This window comes from Cucumis melo, chromosome 8, assembly GCF_025177605.1.
Source record: "Cucumis melo cultivar AY chromosome 8, USDA_Cmelo_AY_1.0, whole genome shotgun sequence".
Lineage (NCBI taxonomy): Eukaryota > Viridiplantae > Streptophyta > Magnoliopsida > Cucurbitales > Cucurbitaceae > Cucumis > Cucumis melo.
The window spans coordinates 2,943,783-2,950,846 of record NC_066864.1 but is presented as its reverse complement, the minus strand read 5'-3'; positions in this window follow the sequence as shown (position 1 = coordinate 2,950,846).

Sequence of the window (7,064 nt, the reverse complement as noted above, 5' to 3'; positions counted from 1 at the left end):
AATTTTATCAAATTCTATTCTTCAATATTCTTTTCAATAACGATCATAGATAGCCAATTTCAACATAACTATAAACCATTCATTATCATGGTAAATATTATCTCAAAAGTTATTATCTTATGAATAATCCCAGTTATTCAACTATAAATAATATTTAATAGCTAGATTACCGATTTGATATTTTTTTTTATATTTATATTTTAACATTCTCTCAAAAACTTTCATTTGATGCCATAATCGAATGGTTTATGTAATTGGATGAACTAGAAGAGATTCTCCTTTACGTGTGAAGCTTGCACTTTCTAAAAATTGGTAATTGATTTTTCTTTTTTTATTTTATCCAATAATTCATTGTATTTTCAATTATGTTTTCATTGGGTTATAGTTAATCTATTTTATATTTTTAAAATTCATAAAATTATAACACGATCATTTCGAAAATAATCCATCAAGACCAAAAATAATAAGCTATCATATCCTTCTATCCAAATAAAAAAATTGAAAAAAATGATAATTAAATTTTAATTTATTTTTATAATAGTTTTGTTTGAGTCTCCACATAGGTGCAGACATCTGCAAATAAAAAATAAAATAAACAAAGATAAATATTTGATGAAGAGATAGTAAGTATAACAACCAGCTTCAAATTAAATGACTTGTAAATTAAAATGGTTTAAACAACTTGCAAAATATAAAAACACTAACTAAGAGATGAGTAAACGTATCTAAAAAAATATATCATTATAGAAATTCAAATAATTAAACAGTCGTTTTTTTTTTTTTTTTCCTTTATTTTAGCTATTCCCTCTGTTAGTACTTTTTATTTTTATTATTAGAAAAATGTTTTTTGGTATTGACCCGTCTATCAAGGCCAGGCCCATTATTGAAAGCCTATGGGCCTTGCTCAGAAAAATCACTTGGTGAACCCAATAAAATAGGAAGTGCTAACTGACATACAATTTTGATAACAATGACTTTTTTTTCGGTCTTCGACTATACATTGCTTAGGGGTGATTGTTGGTTTGGTTTTGGAGGGGGCAAATCAATTGGTTTTACATGATAAAAATTCAAACCAATGTATAATAAATAACAAAATCTATCAATTTTTTTTATGTAGATCGGTTTATTATTAGTTTGGTTTACGATGACAATAGATATTGTAACTTCAAAAGAGGTAGGAGAGAAAAATACAAATAGTTTATTAATGAGTATATATAAAAATATTTAAACAATGTTTATGCCATAACAAAGGAAAATTTGAATTGACTAGACAAAAGAATTCTAAATATTTTTTCCAAAGTATTAGAAATGGTTTGAATTAAATTAACAGTGTTGCTAAAAACCAATCAAATAATATTTCGTTGTATAACTAATTAATTGAATGGTCTTTCAATATTTTTTTAATTAAATATATGAATATAAGTAATATTTTATATCTTTATGAATATTCAATATCTCACCATTAAAGTAATTTTAGCTTAACAATGACTGATAAGATTGAAATTTTCATTCTATAAATAATGCACATACACTAAAAAAAAAACTTTATAAATTCAGTTGATCAAATCAAATCGAGGTATAATTCAATAGCCTTCTAATATTTTATAAATATATGAAATATTTTGTATCTTTATAAATATTCAACATCTCACAAACTAAATTTAATTAGCTTAACAAGATCGAATATTTAATTCCTCTTTTTTTAATTGGGTTGTACTAGGCCATACCCAACTTTTACTCTACTTGATATTAAAACGTACTTTCTTATTATAAGAAAATGACTCATTTATTTGAAAAGTAAATATCAAGTATCAAAAGGCATAATTTAACGAAGACACAGTAGAAAGAATAAGTAAATAAACGTTTGCTATTGCAAGCATACATATATATCATTTTTAAAAAAGATGTTACATTGGATCTCTATCCAACAATTTACAAATAATCATAATAAATGAAAAACTAATAATTATTTAAATATTTAAGGATCATAGTAGCGATGTAAATGTGAAGATTTTTAGTAATTACAAAAATATAAAATCATAAAATCATAAAAAAAAAAGTGAAGATCGTACTAAATTATGATTAGATTTAACGTTGATAATAAAAATTACATTATAATACCAAAACCTCTTTTCAAATAGATCGAAACAAATTAAAATATTTATAAAATAAAAAAAAAATATCATAGTATATCTATAATAAATCATAAGAGATAAGATAAATTATTATCGGTGTCTATCTAGATCATCTGTCATGATACACGTAGTAATCTATTGTGTTTATTAGACGTACATCGTGAAATTTCGATGTATTAATAATTTAAATTTGTTTTTATAATATAAAATTGTTTCATTAGAGAATAAATTAATATTTTAAGTAGGAGGAAGACGCATCCAAAAAGAAATAGAAACTTTTGTCACAGAAAAACAAGGCGTAGAAAAATTGTGGCCATGGCTTGGAGATCATTATATTTAATTACAATGATTAGCTTATTAGAAAGTTTTAAACTGAATAATTATAACTTGTAATGGCAGACATAAGTAATAATTACAGAGACTTTAAAACTTCATATTATGTGGGCATTTTTATGCACAAATAAACAAATCTATATCTCATTATTTTTCCATTGCTCTTTTATTGCTGATTGGTGCCCAAAAAGTCAAAAAAAGAAAATCTATTTAGACAAAGTCAAAACTTAGATTAAATGTGAATTAGGCTAAAGAAAATTAACTTATATCGTTAAGCTTTTGAAATTGCATTAATTAAAATTCTAAATTAATCATTAAATTTCAACTTTAAATTTTCACCAATTTTATTCACATCCTAAGTTAAAATCATGTCTTGAATCTGTTTAGACATTATTTTCACATGGTTATTAAAAATTTAATCAAGGAAAAATATCCACATTATAACTATTATTTTCCTATTTTGATGCAGCATGTTGGAGCTTTACCAAATATAATTTTATTTAGGTGATTTTTGGGTTGAATGATAATGGTTATATAGTTAATTAAGTGAATGTTTTTTTAAGAAAATTTATGCATACCTTTGTATGAATTTCCAAATTTTAGGGGTAACATAACAAAAGTCGTCCACCTAATTATATCACCAATCCAATTAAAGAAAAAGGATCTCGTAGTAATTAGCAACCGATTTCTAGCACAATTTCACAAACTTTTCATCGATGGCTCACCCAAAGCATCGAGTTCATCAAAAATAAAAGAAAACAACAAATAGATTCGTATCATATCCCTGACATTTGATCCAACTATACCAAAGAGAAAAAATTAGAAATATCTAGAGAAGCAGATTGGTGGGCTTTAAACATCTTAAATATAAATATAAGTATGAAGTGAAATCTTAATATTTCATTATTTTACTCCAAAATAATTACCTTAAAAAGAACTTAGAATTATTTTTAAAAATTTCCTAAATTAATTATGATATTCACCAAACAAACTATAACAGTCAGCATTAAAGTTTCTTAGCATTAAAGTACACAAGTGGTATATTTTTACAAGCAGGGTTCAGATTTTTTTATTCTAATTAAGAAAACAAATTATCACTTTTTTGTATCTCCCATTAAATATATGGCTTCAAAAGGGTTTGAAACACTTCTTTTTTAAGTATAAACCATGCATGGTTGATATATCGAAAAATAATTTATTTTGTATAAGTTAAGAAACAAATGCCTTCCAATTTATACTTTATAATATAATTGGCAAAGGCATAAAATACATTCAATTTAACCATATTTTATTCAATTCAACAAAAGCTGTTTACGAGAAATATAAATGAAAAGTAATTAACAACTTATTATATTATTATTAATTATAGATATAAATTGTTAGGCAAATTAATTAGATATAATTTTTTTTACTGAAACGAATTAATTTAATATAATTAAGCTTTAGGGCATGTGAACTAATAATTAGGCAATGAAATACTGTGTGGTACTCTTAAATTCTATCTTTTACCAAAGTTACTATAATGGCGATTTGACCCATTACCATGCACCAAAAATCGAGGTTCTTTCCACTCATATAAGTTTTCTTTTTTCTTTTTCCCCTTAAGTATACAAGGACGAATTAAGATATTGTATTATTTTAGATATATGAATTATCCCATTCTCTTGAAAATGTGTATTGTCTTCATAGAAGTCTAATGGGTATCTTTTGAGTGTTTATCAAACTAATCGAATGAATTAAAAATTAAATACTAAACTGTAAACCACCTGTTTTTCAGTGTTAAACAATTATTAAAAAGCTATATATATATGATCTTTCGTCATAAATTTCACACAGAAATGGCTATAAAAAACCAGATCTTTACGATTTTTCTCAACAAATATATTATATTCTATTTGAATAGGCTTTATATTTAGATTTTGAATTTCAAATGATATTAAATATACTTTGGTCGAATCATATATATTATATTTTAATAGTGCAGGAGTAGAAAAGGTGTCGAACGATGTTCCACATTTTTGTATGAGAGTTGGTTGTGGTTTAAAGTTTAGGACGATTAAATCATGGACTTAAAAAAGGCTTAAATTTATATGGGAACGAAAATTTGATACTATATATTTAATCTTTTTTGTTATTTGTATGCTTGAAATATGCAGAAGATCTAATTTGTAGATATCAATATTAATTAGTGAGAAAATAACATGACAAGGATTTGGATGCACAAGACATTTTGTATTGCTTTGGTACTATATATGTTAAAATAACAATTGTGATTATGGAGTATGGTTTCATTGTTAATCTAATTTCAACTTGAGAAAGAATAGGGAGGCTTCCATAGAGGTCCATACACTCAAAATGAAAAGTTAAATAGCACATGATTTCAAGTTGACCAACCGAGCTCATGGAGTTTTATCATCAAACAAAAAAAAAAAAATACTCGAGTCAACCCCGTAATTGGCAAGGGTCACACTTTTATGGCACCGCCGACATAATAGTATCTCTTTAAATAGATGTTAGAGGAAGTGTCTGGCAAATAACTTAGTACGATCAATCTCAAAGGGATAAGTAAATAGTCTCATTACTAATTATAACTTAGGCATTTTAGTCTATTTAATTCTCGAAAGAGTTTCCATGATCCTGCATGTAATTTTACTTAATTAACTCTCATCTTTTAATTCAGATATAACTTTCCTACATATATTTAATTTTCAACTAAACAAATCTTCTTAATTATCCATTCCACACATGCATTGGTGTCGCATTATTTTTATTATAATTATTTTCATATACGTATTTATAAAATATAGAAAAGGAAAAAAAAGATATAGCATTATCATTAGTGCTACGATTCTATCAAATATTTGTATAGAATTTAAAATATATTCCTTAGTAAAGAGAGAGAGAGAGAGAGAGGAACAGTGACTGTGAGGGTGACGGTGAGGGTAATGATTAAATTTCATCCATACGAAGTGAGTGATTCCCTGCCGCGCAAGCCCACCGTTATAGCATGCTTCACATCTCAATCCCCTTCCTTGGCTTCTTTCTGTTTGTTTCACTTCACCTTTTCATTTTTTGTTCTTTTCCTTCCTTAATATTCGCTACTGCTCGACTTCTAACTTTACATTGTATTTGCTAGCCATTTTTCTATTAAATATCTTCTATTTTTTAAATCTATACTTTTAAAATTACAAACAACTTTTTGAATTTTACAGTCATTCACGATTTATTCTCGTACAATTAAAATTGTGTTGATGTTGGTTATAACGTGATATTGTTCGTTTTCTAAAAATTGATCCTGCTTTATCTTCCTATTATCTAGATAATTCTCTTAAACGAGTAAAACTTTTTGTCTTCCAAAACTAGAGTCTCATTGTCTTTATGAATTTGGGCTTTGTTGATTTTTAGATCATCTATAAGTTCAACCGTGTGAATTTAGATCATATCTAGTATTTAGGATAAATTAAGTCTATTTCTTTTTAGCTTAATTGCACTTTTCCCAAATAAACAATATTTACGTTTACAAAAACAATCAACGACATGAAAACACATGACATTGACTAATTTATATATTTAAATTCAATTTGAGATCTACGTCGATTTCTAATTAATCATAAATTTAATTAATTATTTATATTTTTCTATGTTCACATGTCAATTTGTAATTGGTCTACTATTAAGATCGATGACCTTTCTGGATAAAAAGAAATAATATAAAAAACGAGTATAATTCATTGATATATATTTTCCTACCATCAATATATGTGGTCAAATGTACGTTTAATTTTTAATTAATAAATAAATTTAAAAGATATTGAAATTACCATTGGAAAGGCAAAAGGATAATTTTCTTAATATACCTAAATATTTCCTAAAAATGTATGATGCTTAATTAGATAAAGAAAAAAGGTAAAACTTTTCCAATAAACCACTGGTTTTAATAAAATTCAAACTTCATTCGATGATAATTAACATAGCCACTTAACAAAGTAGCTTAAATTATAACACCTTAATTTAAAGTCAAGATTGACAATATTTTTCTAAGTAGAGTATATTTTGATGAAATCGTAATACGAGTAAGTTGTTATTATTTTCGTAGTAATAATTGATCACAATAATGTTATGAGACACTTGTATAGTTCGACTTAAATTTTCGACCCTAGAATATCTCCACAATGGAATGAGGCATTTTGGGACGATACTAAAAATAAAGTCATAAGAGTGTATACCATTGTGGAGATATTCGAAGGAGGGGAGAGAGGTTGTTGTACTAAAAATTTCCAAAAACAAAATACTTCCATTTTAAAAAAGTGGGCATATTTCTTTGAGTCGAAAAAATGGGGACTTGTTCGAGGGGAGGATGGTGAATCCGACCAAAACCCCACATGGGTTAGATAAGGAGGTAATTTTGGATATATAAATGAGGACAACTATCTATATTGATATGAGACATTTTGGTATCCAAAAGCAAAGTCATGAGAGTATATTGTGTATGTTGTTATATAACAAAAGAGTAAGATAAAACAAAAAAGATGATAGAAACATCCAAAGCCAATGGAGAAAGAAGTTGCGAGAAAAAATCGACCAAAGAGCAAAAGA